The sequence below is a fragment of the Hyperolius riggenbachi genome, chromosome 2 (genome assembly GCF_040937935.1).
Source record: "Hyperolius riggenbachi isolate aHypRig1 chromosome 2, aHypRig1.pri, whole genome shotgun sequence".
Taxonomy (NCBI): Eukaryota; Metazoa; Chordata; class Amphibia; order Anura; family Hyperoliidae; genus Hyperolius; species Hyperolius riggenbachi.
Genome location: NC_090647.1, coordinates 66,152,743 through 66,168,192, shown reverse-complemented (window position 1 = coordinate 66,168,192; position 15,450 = coordinate 66,152,743). Strand labels below are relative to the sequence as shown.

At 44.3% G+C, this 15,450-nt stretch overlaps 1 protein-coding gene across 2 annotated transcripts in view; it reads left to right on the top strand.

Annotated features, from left to right (window-relative positions):
• The window catches only part of TMEM123 (transmembrane protein 123), a 231,496-nt gene that overhangs the window by 80,655 nt on the left and 135,391 nt on the right, over positions 1-15,450 (top strand). The gene's annotated exons all lie outside the window — the stretch shown is intronic.

Genomic DNA, 15,450 nt, shown 5'->3' with positions numbered 1-15,450 from the left:
GTCCCTCAGAGGGGCTCACAATCTAATATTTACCAGTCTGTCTATGGATGTATGGTGTAGTTTATGTATCGAAGTCTATGTTTTTGGGATGTGAGCACTGAGCTGTCACTTTCATGCCTAGGAATTAACTTTCAGGCAGCAAAATACAAAAAAGCAAAAAAGTAAAACAGCCTGGTTATTAATATGTTTTGCACTGTACATACACATTTACCTCATGTCACGTGTCCCCTCCGGTACACTTTAAGATGCGATAAAATGCAGCATAAAACAGAGATTTGTCAAATGTCTGGAGATCTGTAATAGTTTGCAAATGGCAAGAGTTACAGTAAAGACTCATACAAGCCGGTGGTAACTCCAGGAAATGTGCGCTGAGATGATGTGAGTCACAACACTGTCTGCTGTGGTAAAAAAAAAATGCAGAAACGTTGCCTGCAGCGGTGGTTGTTTGGAGGGGGAAAGTTGGTTTGTTTATTTCCTTTATTTCATTTATGGAGGCTGCCATGTCTATTTCCTCTTAAAGAAGAACTGTCGTGAAAATCTTAAAATTGCAAACACATACACATAAGAAGTACATTTCTCCCAGAGTAAAATGAGCCATACGTTACTTTTCTCCTATGTTGCTGTCACTTACAGTAAGTAGTAGAAATCTGACATTACCAACAGATTTTGGACTAGCCCATCTCCTCATGGGGGATTCTCAGGGTTTTCTTTATTTTTTAAAACACGTAGTAAATGGCAGTTGATCTGTCCAACTGACAAAATAGTGTGCAGCGAGCAGGGAGGCTGGCCAGCATCTTTGTAGTAATCATTTTCAGGGAATGTCATTCAGGGTCTATGGCTGAATGTATTAGAGGCAGAGAATCAGCAGGACAGCCAGGCAACTGGTAAATATGGCAGCCTCCATATCCCTCTCACTGCAGTTGTCCTTTAAGCAATGGAGTCCAATATAGTTGTGGAGGACCGTATAACACTTCTCCAAGTGAGAAGCTGCAGGAGGTGGTTTTCAATAGTGACCCAAATTGGTGAGTGGGATCTAACATATAGGAGGGGGATTTGGGAAAACTGCAAGGCTCTATAATATACGATTGGGTACCGAAAGACCCATATCACACTGACACTACACAGTCAGTTTATGCCTGTAATGCTACCTACACGTGCTAGATTGTCAATTGTCTTGGACAAACCTCTAGCAGTTGTCCTACAACATTGTTCAGTGATCAGCCGTGAAGACAAACAATTTTATAGAGAATAAAATGTTAAGGTGAGTCTCCCTTATTAAGGTTAATAAACAGGATGTGTCAAACATTCTGAGACACTCCTTGTTCTATTTAATGCAAGACTTATTTCTCAATGTCTTGTGCATTTATAGCTGGCCTCCTACGTTCTACCTAAAATATGCATTTTTCCGCACTAGCCTATTAAATTATCAGATAATGTTTTCCTGTCTGTTCACAGATCCCCTGAGGAAGTTGAACTTCAGTTACGAAACACGTCAGGATGATTTCTGCTGAACTTTTTTGTGATAGGCCGCATCTCACTCATGTTGCCTGTTTTAAACTTCATTCAATGAGGAGATTACGCTCACATCCCGATTATGGCCTGTCTCCACTCATCAGTTTTTCTGTGCATTCTCTGCACCGGAAAACTGCTACCAATGTTAATCAAGGGGATAGTTCACACTAGAATGCGTTTTTGCACATGCAGAAAAACAACTGACAGCAATGCAAAACTGTCAGACAACTCATGCAGAAATACTGACACACAAAAAAACAGGCCCTGCAAGTGTTTTGTAGACTGTGCATAGTGAGAACCCGAGGTGGGAATTTATTATGCTAGTGGGGCACAGAGGCTGGTTGTGCACACTAACACCAGCCTCTGTTGCCCCATGGTGTGCCTCAAAGACCCCCCTGCGCGCCGCTATACCCCCGCAGTGCTGGCGACACACAGCGTGTCGCCAGCACAATGTTTAAGCGCTGTCTGTCAGCGCCGCTCCCCCGCCTCCTCGGTATTGGCGCTACCTGCCCGTGTCACTTCCCTCCAATCAGCGGGAGGGAAGGGACACAGGCGGGTAGCGACGATAAGGAGGAGGCAGGGGAGCAGCGCTGACAGACAGCACTTAGGTAAACATTGTCGCCAGCACAGCGTGGGTATAGCGCCGCGCAGGGGGGTCTTTGAGGCACACCATGGGGCAACAGAGGCTGGTGTTAGTGTGCACAACCAGCCTCTGTGCCACACTAGCATAATAAATTCCCTCCTCGGGTTCTCTTTAACTACTTGCCGACTGCTCCACGACGATTAGCGTGAACGCGATGGCATCCCCAGGACCACTCCATGCCAATTGGCGTGAATGGCTTTCAATTAAGCTAGCAGTAGATCTCTCCGCTCCACCTTTGCCGTCTAATAACCCTGTACAGTGCTGCGATCTAAGCGCAGCACTGGGGGCAGCCGTGTGACACGGCTGTCCCCTCTGTAGGCAGGGAAGTGATCGGCTGTCATAGGCTGTAGCCTATGACAGACGATCACACTGATTGGCTGGCGTGGGGAAATTTTAAAAAATGCATGCATTTATTCAAAAATTAATAAAATAAATATTTATAAAAAAGAAAAAACAACTGGGGAGCGATCAGACCTCACCAACAGAGAGCTCTGTTGGTGGGGAAAAAAATGAGGGGGGGGGGAATCACTTGTGTGCTGAGTTGTGCGGTCCTGCTGCAAGGCCTTGAAGCTGCAGTGGCCCAATTAGTAAAAAATGGCCTGGTCACTAGGGGGGTTTAACACCGCGGTCCTCAAGTGGTTAAATACACCGCTTCTGCCACTGGAGACCAGGGTTCAAATCCTGGCTAGAGTCAGTTACTTATACAGTAAGGAGTCCTTGGTCAAGACTCCCTAACCCTCCAGGGTGACTTACTAAGCGTCCCCCTAGGGGCGTAGCAATAGGGGTTGCAGAGGTAGCCACTGCATCAGGGCCCTTGGATCAGAGGGGCTCCGAAGGGCCTTCACTCAACTACAGTATAGTATTAGCTCTCTTTTGGTCCTGTGCTCATAATAATCACTTCTATAGATACTTTGAATAGTACTAATAGTACAAACTGCTCCCCATTCCCTTCTTGCACCTCTGACACTGTATTGGCAGGTTTTGGTGCACCGTATCAGTTGTTAAAGGACTTCCGAGGCCAAATGTTTAAAAAAAACATAAAAAAGTTTTATATACCTGTGTAACTTTGTAGGACACGGAGGACGCCGTCCGCGCCCTCCGTGCCATTCCGCCGGGTCCCTGCCGCTCATAGTCCCCCACCCCCCCCCCCCCCCCCGGACGGCTCCCGACCCCACGGTCAGGGTCGGGCTCTCTGCCTGTATCAAGATGGCTGCCGGCCCTGGCCGCGGCTGCGCACTCCGCATTGCCGCTAGTGCGGCTGCGCAGCTCCAGGGCCAACCCCCCGATCCACGCATCCTGTTGCAACAGTATAGAGTGCTAGGGGGGGCCCAATGTAAAAACTTACATCAGGGCCCACAGCTCCTTAGCTACGCCACTGGCTGCAGCTCTCAAGAGCTTTGAGTCCGACAGGAGAAAAGCACTATACAAATGTTAACATTATTATTACTATTTGTGTTGTACTAGTCTCATTTATTTTCTTTTTTTTTTGCCAGTCTTCTGCATGTCACGTGACATACAGGAAGAGGTACTAGAGCAGGCAGGAGGTGGATGCACAGCACTGGACTCGGCTGCTAGGTGAGAAATGCACTGCTTTTGCTGCAGGGGAGCTCTGCAGGACGTGTGCTGGGACTCTGGGACAAGCTTCCCCCAAGCGAAAATGACATTATTGTGTCAGGATTGGTCTTTCGACCGATTGTATGTCGGGAGTTCGTAACTCTGGGATTACCTGTAAATAAATCATGCTTCAGAAAAGAACATGCAAATACCGTAAGGCTACATTCACACTGATATGTTGCATTGGACAATAGCAAAAGCCATGCAATTACATTACAGCTATAGCATTGCGGTGCAATGGCATTGGCTTGTATAGTGTGAGGCAAGCTGTGCGGGCCCACGCATTAACAGCTGCGGTGAAACATCCTTTTTACAAACTGTATGCTTCACAGTATGTGCCGCATCGCACATGTAACTCATGTTGGCACTTTACCCTCTGCTGCGATCCTGTTTTTAAAGTAACGCACCAGTGTGAAACTTGCCGTAATATAAAAATAATTTTGATCTAGGTACACCTTATGTAATGTAATATTGTGCAACATATTTTCAAATTTGTACAGCGCTTTCAAACAGAAGCTTTACACATTTCATTTTGCACTTTTGGGTTGTTATTTCCTGGCTGTCACTTGCTAGTTCTTATTACTCTGGCATTTACAGTATACGAAGTACGTAATAAGAATGATAGTAATACAGGAAACCCTGTGTGGTGTAACCGTAATTTGTCTAAATAGAAACTGCAACGGGTTTCCCAAATTGGCTGAGCGTTCAAGAAGCTTTGAAATAATCATTAAAATGAACTCCAGCAATTCGGCTTTGAAAGAAGGAAAAGCAAAACAAAAGTTTGCCTATAATAATAATTATAATGACAGTCTGTAACTGTGGGTGTTTCAAGTCCTATCCCATAGAGCCACATTGATCTATGTCATGCACTGATGAGGATCAACCAATCCCAAACAGTCTGTATGCTTCTTGGATTATTGTGGCTCTGTACAAATTAACCACTTGAGGACCGTGGGCTTTACGGACCAGGCTCTTTTTTTCCATTCAGACCACTGCAGCTTTCACGGTTTATTGCTCGCTCATACAACCTACCACCTAAATGAGTTTTGGCTCCTTTTCTTGTCACTAATAAAGCTTTCTTTTGGTGCTATTTGATTGCTGCTGCGATTTTTACTTTTTATTATATTCATCAAAAAAGACATGAATTTTGTCAAAAAAATGATTTTTTTAACTTTCTGTGCTGACATTTTTCAAATAAAGTAAAATTTCTGTATACATGCAGCACGAAAAATGTGGACAAACATGTTTTTGATTAAAAAAAACCCCATTCAGCCTATATTTATTGGTTTGGGTAAAAGTTATAGCGTTTACAAACTGTGGTGCCAAAAGTGAATTTTCCCATTTTCCAGCATCTCTGACTTTTCTGAGCACCTGACATGTTTCATGAGGGGCTAGAATTCCAGGATGGTATAAATACCCCCCAAATGACCCCATTTTGGAAAGAAGACATCCCAAAGTATTCACTGAGAGGCATAGTGAGTTCATAGAAGATATTATTTTTTGTCACAAGTAAGCGGAAAATGACACTTTGTGACAAACAAAACAAAAAAAAAAAAAAGTTTCCATTTCTTCTAACTTGCGACAAAAAAAAATGAAATCTGCCACGGACTCACTATGCTCCTCTCTGAATACCTTGAAGTGTCTACTTTCCAAAATGGGGTCATTTGTGGGGTGTGTTCACTGTCCTGACATTTTGGGGGGTGCTAAATTGTAAGCATCCCTGTAAAGCCTAAAGGTGCTCATTGGACTTTGGGCCCCTTAGCGCAGTTAGGCTGCAAAAAAGTGCCACACATGTGGTATTGCCATACTCAGTAGAAGTACTATAATGTGTTTCGGGGTGTATTTTTACACATACCTATGCTGGGTGGGAGAAATATCTCTGTAAATGACAATTGTTTGATTTTTTTTACACACACAATTGTCCATTTACAGAGAGATTTCTCCCACTCAGCATGGGTATGTGTAAAAATACACCCCAAAACACATTATACTACTTCTCCTGAGTACGGCGATACCACATGTGTGGCACTTTTTTGCACCCTAACTGCGCTAAGGGGCCCAAAGTCCAATGAGTACCTTTAGGATTTCACAGGTCATTTTTGTTTCAAGACTACTCCTCACGGTTTAGGGTCCCTAAAATGCCAGGGCAGTATAGGAACCCCACTAACGACCCCATTTTAGAAAGAAGACACCCCAAGGTATTCCGTTAGGAGTATGGTGAGTTCATAGAAGATTTTATTTTTTGTCGCAAGTTAGCGGAAATTGATTTTAATTGGTTTTTTTCACAAAGTGTCATTTTCCGCTAATTTGTGACAAAAAATAAAATCTTCTATGAACTCACCATACTCCTAACGGAATACCTTTGGGTGTCTTCTTTCTAGAATGGGGTCATTTGTGGGGTTCCTATACTGCCCTGGCAATTTAGGGGCCCTAAACCGTGAGGAGTAGTCTTGACGCAAAATGACCTGTGAAATCCTAAAGGTACTCATTGGACTTTGGGCCCCTTAGCGCACTTAGGGTGTAAAAAAGTGCCACACATGTGGTACCGACGTACTCAGGAGAAGTAGTATAATGTGTTTTGGGGTGTATTTTTACACATACCCATGCTGGGTGGGAGAAATATCTCTGTAAATGACAATTGTTTGATTTTTTTTTACACACAATTGTGTAATTGTGTTTACAGAGAGATTTCTCCCACCCAGCATGGGTATGTGTAAAAATACACCCCAAAACACATTATACTACTTTTCCTGAGTACGGCGGTACCACATGTGTGACACTTTTTTGCAGCCTAGGTGCGCTAAGGGACCCAAAGTCCAATGAGTACCTTTAGGATTTCACAGGTCATTTTGAGGCATTTGTTTTCTAGACTACTCCTCACAGTTTAGGACCCCTAAAATGCCAGGGCAGTATAGGAACCCCACAAGTGACCCCGTTTTAGAAAGAAGAGAAAGAAAAGAGGGGCGCTCTAAGCCTTCGAGTAACAACAGTTAAGCACACTTCTAGGACAGGTCTCACCTAGTTCCAGTTTGGCCAGCACAGCGTACTAGGCCGCGGTCAGCGTTTGTCCCTCTCTGCCGAGCCGGGGACCAAGCTCTCCTAGTCGGATGGGGCGGATGGGGCGGATATGGCGTCACTCTCCCGCGCACTTTCTGGTGGTAACTATGGATACGGGGACGCACGCTCGCGTCACAGTGCTACTGCGAGCGGCGTCTATGGGTTGGAAGTTGCGGTAGTCTGGCGCAAGGAAACCGCCACCGGAGGGTAATTAGGACTAAAAGTTTTTATTTAAAACAGACAACGCGTTTCACGGAGGATCAGCCTCCGCTTTTTCAAGTCTTATATGTTTAACAGGACAGTTTCATTTTATACAGAGACCTCATAGAGAATCAGCCAATCGGTTCTGTGTGGGGCGGGGATTGGGACCCTAGTGTGTATAATAGTGGGGAAGGACGTAGTCTTCCTAATAAAGGGTCTGGGGAAATAAGGTTATGCAGTATATCTCCTAAGGGGACACACTGGACAAATACAATATTATATTAGACATATTCCTCCTATATAGATAAATAGGGGAGCAAGAAACGTAGAGGGCCTTCCATGCCCTCACACAAGACCCACTAGCCGTAACATCATGTTTAAAAAGATACACATGTATACAAAACACACACATTTCTACCTAAAAATTATCCATTTCAATCATACCCAACACTTCATATGGCTCTAACCCCATCTACACAACTAAGATGTGCGTCTATCTAATCCCAGCCCTAAGTGTCACAGATAGCGCACAACTAGCCAAGGGGGGGGGGGGGGAAGGAATAGAAAAGGTCCAGGGGTGCAGATTAGAAAATAGTATATAAAGATCAATGTACTATGGGCTGGAGATGGCCCATTTCTTCTAGACATTTATTAAGACCACCAGGTTCGAGGGTACCCAGCTTAAGGATCCAAAAGGACTCCCGTCTGCATAGGACCCTGTATCGCTCATATTTATTTGGATGGCAGACTTGTTCTATGATAGTGGCCCCCAACATGTTAAAATCTCTCTTATGAACTGCATTAAAGTGGCTCGATACCCCATGTTTGGGTTCCCCTTTCATGATATTGGATCTATGTTTGTTAAGTCTAGTGTGGAACTCTTGGGTAGTACGGCCTACATAAAAGAGGTTACATGGGCAACTGAGCATATATATAACGTGTGTACTCTGACATGTGAGATGGCTTTTTATACTGTACTCTACTGAAGTGCCTGTCCTAAAGGTCGTTGTACCCCTGCCAATCGTTTTACAACAAAGGCAGCGCTTAGACCTGCATGGATAGGATCCAGGCTTGGCTTGTGTCAGAAAATGCGTCTCAGGTTTGCTAGATGGATTCCTGGAGCTCAATCTACTAGGGGCTATGTGTCCCCTAATATTCTTGCTCCTTCTAAAAACTACCTGGGGTGCAGACGGAAGGGCCTGCTTAAGAATGGGATCGCTCAACAGGACTGGCCAATATTTATTAAAGATGTTTTTGCACTCTTTGGCCTGTCCTGAAAAATTTACAACTATAGGCATACGTTTATTGATGGAATTTTGGTCGCTATTGGCCTGTTTCTTAGGCAGTAGGCAGTCTTGTTGTGTGAGAGTAGAAGCCCTCTCAAAGGCCGATTCTATCAAGGGAGTGGGGTAGTGTTTCTCCTGAAACCTTGTTCTCAATATTTCAGATTGTTTTATATAATCCTCCTTATTAGTGCAGTTTCGGCGAAGCCGCTTGAATTGGCCAAATGGTACATTTTTTAACCAGGGTTTGTGGTGTGCGCTATGATAATCAAGATAGCCATTTCGATCTGTGGGCTTGAAGTAATTCGTAGTGCTAATACTGGCATCTCTGGGATCGACTTTGATGTCTAGATCCAAGAAGTGTACCTGTAGATTATCTGTCTCCATTGTAAAGGATAAACCCAAGTTGTTCCCGTTGAGATAGTCCCTATAACCATACAAGTCCTCTGTGGTACCCTCCCACACACATATTATGTCATCAATGAAACGGCGATGGAGCACGAGGCTCCCACGAAAGGGATTGTCTGGGGACCAGATGATTTGTTCCTCTAGCCAACCCATGTATAGATTAGCGAAGGCCGGAGCGAACCTCGTCCCCATCGCCGTTCCCCGTAGCTGCAGGTAAAATGAGTCCAAAAAAGTGAAATAGTTGGTTTTCAAAATGAACTCTATAGAGTCCAATATAAACTGTTTTTGTACATCTGGCATCAAGGGATCCCCTTCTAGGTAATACCCAATGGCTTTAAGTCCCAAATCATGGGGTATATTCGTGTAAAGGGCATTTACATCAAATGTGGCCCATCTATAGGTGGAGGTGGACCATTTGATCTCTTTTATTACCTGTAATGTGTGTGTCGTATCTTTCAAATAAGCAGGGAGCTGACAGACAAACTTCTGGAGATGTAGGTCTATATAGTGGGAGAGGCCACTAGTGATCGAGTCTATCCCCGCGATTATAGGTCTACCAGGGGGATTTTTTGGGCACTTATGCACTTTTGGCAGGTGATAGAAGAAGGGAGTTTTGGGTGCTTCAATATTTAGATAGTTATATTCTTCCATGTTCAGGACACCATTGGATAGGGCCTGGCTTATAAGGTCTCGGTATTTTCTCAAAAAAGGTTCAGTGGGGTCACTCATAAGTTTTTTGTAGTATTGTGTGTCCCCCAAGAGTCGAAGAGCTTCTTGTATATATGTCTCCCTATCCTGAATGACCACCCCGCCCCCCTTATCCGTTTCTCTAATCACAATAGTATCATTATCCTTTAGCAGTTTGAGTGCTCTTTTTTCTTTCAGAGTGAGGTTCTGCTGGCGTATGGATTTATTAGGGAGTTTAAGTAGATCGTTGGTCACTAATTGACAAAACGTCTCAACTTGGGGTCCTTTGTACTGTGTAGGGTTAAACTTGGATTTTCCCTTTAGACTAGTAACGATGGGTTTCATAAGAATCGATTCCATTAGATTGTCAGGTGAGGCTGTCAAGGAGTCCGTAGGTCTAATTGTGCCCACCACCTCCATATCTGTCCCACCCCCATCAGCAGGAACTCTTTTGTTGTTCTTTAATGCAAAAAATCTTTGTAAGGACAATTTGCGAATGTAGGAGTGTACATCAGTCAAGAGTTGGTATATATTAGCCTTACTATTAGGGCAAAAGGATAGCCCTTTATTGAGAACAGAGGTTTCACTAGTGGATAGGCTGTGAGAGGACAAATTAAAGATGGGAATAATAGAACTTATTGTAGTGGTTCCATCATTATCGGTTGGCACTTTTCCTTTGGTTCCTCTATTTCCTCGTTTGCCTCTTCTGTGAGGTCTAGTTCTGAACGGGGTCTTTTTAGGCCCTCTTTTTTGAAGAACTCCGTGATGCATGGGTATGTGGGAATGGGTATGCGACTCCTGGTTATTCGTTGTGGAATGGGCGTCCTGTCTCCCCCTAAAAAAACCTTACATGGAGTACCTATTGCTGGTGGGCTGGATATACTATTAATGGATCTTGTTTGTATCAATCCATTAGGGGTGAGGGGAGCATGTATCTGGGCCTCAGTTGTTAACGTATTTCTATCTTTATCCAATGTTTGGCCACTTGCCAACAGCGGAGTCTGGAATTGGGTTTCAGTGGCTAGTTGTATTACACTGACTAGGGGGCTACATGGGGCTGTAGTTGGCAGGTCCACGTAGGAGTTGTCCAACGATGTGTCAAGGCTATCGTCCGCCGGCGCAACCAAGTTTATAGCGCCGCCGGACGAAAGCCCACCCCCACCAAGGTCCAATACCCCACTGGGTTCCTGGTTCTCGTTAGGTAACAGTCCGGAGACCTCTAGAGGGATCCTAGGATTGGTTAGGCTTGGTAGTTGTGGTAAGCTATGTCTTGGGTCATGCATCACTCCAGAGTGACCATCTGGACCCTGGTTAGGATGGCCAGAATTTTTTGGGAGAGTCATTCTTTCTCTATAGTTAGGGTATTTATATGTCTTCTTTTTAGGTGGGAATCTTGTGAATGGTCTCCCACCTAGTTCAAAATAAAGTGGATACTCCCTATATTGGGGAGCTCCTAGGTTCATATTCCCTGTATTAAAGATGGATCTATGTTGGAAGGGCCTTCTTGGGGGATAAAACCTGGGTGCTAGTTTAATTGACATCAAAGAGGGTATATTTGGTTGTCCCTTAGGTTTCGGGACACCGGCAGGGGATGGGGACACATGGTCAGATCTAGGGTTGCCCATGTCGTGGCTGGGTTCTGATTCCAAGTTTTGGGGATCCCTGGTAATGGTTTTCCATGCCCTATTCTGTCCCCTACTGTAGTCTGCCTGATCCCTAGCAAACTTCTCCACCTTCCGATCGTATATCTCCTTTTCGAGGTGGCGCAGTCTACCAGAGATCCTGCAGTCCCAGGAGACAAAAAAGGGGTCTCCCCTGTATGGTGAGAGTACACTCATACAGTTCTCGATGTCTACCTGTATTGAACGGAGTAATGATTCTCTTTTCCTAGTAATCAAGTCCATTGCTTCAATGGACTTGCTATCCCAAAAATTGTCCCATATTTCGGTGTAGATTAGATCTGTCATAAAGGCAGATTGAAGGGAAACCCTAAGCCCCCTCTGTACAATCCTAGCATTTTTGTATTTTTCCATAAAAACAATATCTAATGAGTGTTTGATTTCTTTCTCCATTAGTTCTTCTAGGGTCCTCATATGTGTAATAATAATTTTTTCTTTGTTGCTATCTCGTGACAAGGGTACTCCTCTCAATATATTGGTACCGAGACACAATCTATATTCTCTTCTATTAGCATAATACTCCATAATGAGCTGACTAAGATCAAAGGTATAATGAATATTAATCTAGAACAAATGTGGGACCCACAAATTCACAATATTCCACAATACATAAAAAATAATAATAAAATATAAAGATCAATTTCACCATACAGGGGAGACCCCTTTTTTGTCTCCTGGGACTGCAGGATCTCTGGTAGACTGCGCCACCTCGAAAAGGAGATATACGATCGGAAGGTGGAGAAGTTTGCTAGGGATCAGGCAGACTACAGTAGGGGACAGAATAGGGCATGGAAAACCATTACCAGGGATCCCCAAAACTTGGAATCAGAACCCAGCCACGACATGGGCAACCCTAGATCTGACCATGTGTCCCCATCCCCTGCCGGTGTCCCGAAACCTAAGGGACAACCAAATATACCCTCTTTGATGTCAATTAAACTAGCACCCAGGTTTTATCCCCCAAGAAGGCCCTTCCAACATAGATCCATCTTTAATACAGGGAATATGAACCTAGGAGCTCCCCAATATAGGGAGTATCCACTTTATTTTGAACTAGGTGGGAGACCATTCACAAGATTCCCACCTAAAAAGAAGACATATAAATACCCTAACTATAGAGAAAGAATGACTCTCCCAAAAAATTCTGGCCATCCTAACCAGGGTCCAGATGGTCACTCTGGAGTGATGCATGACCCAAGACATAGCTTACCACAACTACCAAGCCTAACCAATCCTAGGATCCCTCTAGAGGTCTCCGGACTGTTACCTAACGAGAACCAGGAACCCAGTGGGGTATTGGACCTTGGTGGGGGTGGGCTTTCGTCCGGCGGCGCTATAAACTTGGTTGCGCCGGCGGACGATAGCCTTGACACATCGTTGGACAACTCCTACGTGGACCTGCCAACTACAGCCCCATGTAGCCCCCTAGTCAGTGTAATACAACTAGCCACTGAAACCCAATTCCAGACTCCGCTGTTGGCAAGTGGCCAAACATTGGATAAAGATAGAAATACGTTAACAACTGAGGCCCAGATACATGCTCCCCTCACCCCTAATGGATTGATACAAACAAGATCCATTAATAGTATATCCAGCCCACCAGCAATAGGTACTCCATGTAAGGTTTTTTTAGGGGGAGACAGGACGCCCATTCCACAACGAATAACCAGGAGTCGCATACCCATTCCCACATACCCATGCATCACGGAGTTCTTCAAAAAAGAGGGCCTAAAAAGACCCCGTTCAGAACTAGACCTCACAGAAGAGGCAAACGAGGAAATAGAGGAACCAAAGGAAAAGTGCCAACCGATAATGATGGAACCACTACAATAAGTTCTATTATTCCCATCTTTAATTTGTCCTCTCACAGCCTATCCACTAGTGAAACCTCTGTTCTCAATAAAGGGCTATCCTTTTGCCCTAATAGTAAGGCTAATATATACCAACTCTTGACTGATGTACACTCCTACATTCGCAAATTGTCCTTACAAAGATTTTTTGCATTAAAGAACAACAAAAGAGTTCCTGCTGATGGGGGTGGGACAGATATGGAGGTGGTGGGCACAATTAGACCTACGGACTCCTTGACAGCCTCACCTGACAATCTAATGGAATCGATTCTTATGAAACCCATCGTTACTAGTCTAAAGGGAAAATCCAAGTTTAACCCTACACAGTACAAAGGACCCCAAGTTGAGACGTTTTGTCAATTAGTGACCAACGATCTACTTAAACTCCCTAATAAATCCATACGCCAGCAGAACCTCACTCTGAAAGAAAAAAGAGCACTCAAACTGCTAAAGGATAATGATACTATTGTGATTAGAGAAACGGATAAGGGGGGCGGGGTGGTCATTCAGGATAGGGAGACATATATACAAGAAGCTCTTCGACTCTTGGGGGACACACAATACTACAAAAAACTTATGAGTGACCCCACTGAACCTTTTTTGAGAAAATACCGAGACCTTATAAGCCAGGCCCTATCCAATGGTGTCCTGAACATGGAAGAATATAACTATCTAAATATTGAAGCACCCAAAACTCCCTTCTTCTATCACCTGCCAAAAGTGCATAAGTGCCCAAAAAATCCCCCTGGTAGACCTATAATCGCGGGGATAGACTCGATCACTAGTGGCCTCTCCCACTATATAGACCTACATCTCCAGAAGTTTGTCTGTCAGCTCCCTGCTTATTTGAAAGATACGACACACACATTACAGGTAATAAAAGAGATCAAATGGTCCACCTCCACCTATAGATGGGCCACATTTGATGTAAATGCCCTTTACACGAATATACCCCATGATTTGGGACTTAAAGCCATTGGGTATTACCTAGAAGGGGATCCCTTGATGCCAGATGTACAAAAACAGTTTATATTGGACTCTATAGAGTTCATTTTGAAAACCAACTATTTCACTTTTTTGGACTCATTTTACCTGCAGCTACGGGGAACGGCGATGGGGACGAGGTTCGCTCCGGCCTTCGCTAATCTATACATGGGTTGGCTAGAGGAACAAATCATCTGGTCCCCAGACAATCCCTTTCGTGGGAGCCTCGTGCTCCATCGCCGTTTCATTGATGACATAATATGTGTGTGGGAGGGTACCACAGAGGACTTGTATGGTTATAGGGACTATCTCAACGGGAACAACTTGGGTTTATCCTTTACAATGGAGACAGATAATCTACAGGTACACTTCTTGGATCTAGACATCAAAGTCGATCCCAGAGATGCCAGTATTAGCACTACGAATTACTTCAAGCCCACAGATCGAAATGGCTATCTTGATTATCATAGCGCACACCACAAACCCTGGTTAAAAAATGTACCATTTGGCCAATTCAAGCGGCTTCGCCGAAACTGCACTAATAAGGAGGATTATATAAAACAATCTGAAATATTGAGAACAAGGTTTCAGGAGAAACACTACCCCACTCCCTTGATAGAATCGGCCTTTGAGAGGGCTTCTACTCTCACACAACAAGACTGCCTACTGCCTAAGAAACAGGCCAATAGCGACCAAAATTCCATCAATAAACGTATGCCTATAGTTGTAAATTTTTCAGGACAGGCCAAAGAGTGCAAAAACATCTTTAATAAATATTGGCCAGTCCTGTTGAGCGATCCCATTCTTAAGCAGGCCCTTCCGTCTGCACCCCAGGTAGTTTTTAGAAGGAGCAAGAATATTAGGGGACACATAGCCCCTAGTAGATTGAGCTCCAGGAATCCATCTAGCAAACCTGAGACGCATTTTCTGACACAAGCCAAGCCTGGATCCTATCCATGCAGGTCTAAGCGCTGCCTTTGTTGTAAAACGATTGGCAGGGGTACAACGACCTTTAGGACAGGCACTTCAGTAGAGTACAGTATAAAAAGCCATCTCACATGTCAGAGTACACACGTTATATATATGCTCAGTTGCCCATGTAACCTCTTTTATGTAGGCCGTACTACCCAAGAGTTCCACACTAGACTTAACAAACATAGATCCAATATCATGAAAGGGGAACCCAAACATGGGGTATCGAGCCACTTTAATGCAGTTCATAAGAGAGATTTTAACATGTTGGGGGCCACTATCATAGAACAAGTCTGCCATCCAAATAAATATGAGCGATACAGGGTCCTATGCAGACGGGAGTCCTTTTGGATCCTTAAGCTGGGTACCCTCGAACCTGGTGGTCTTAATAAATGTCTAGAAGAAATGGGCCATCTCCAGCCCATAGTACATTGATCTTTATATACTATTTTCTAATCTGCACCCCTGGACCTTTTCTATTCCTTCCCCCCCCCCCCCCCCTTGGCTAGTTGTGCGCTATCTGTGACACTTAGGGCTGGGATTAGATAGACGCACATCTT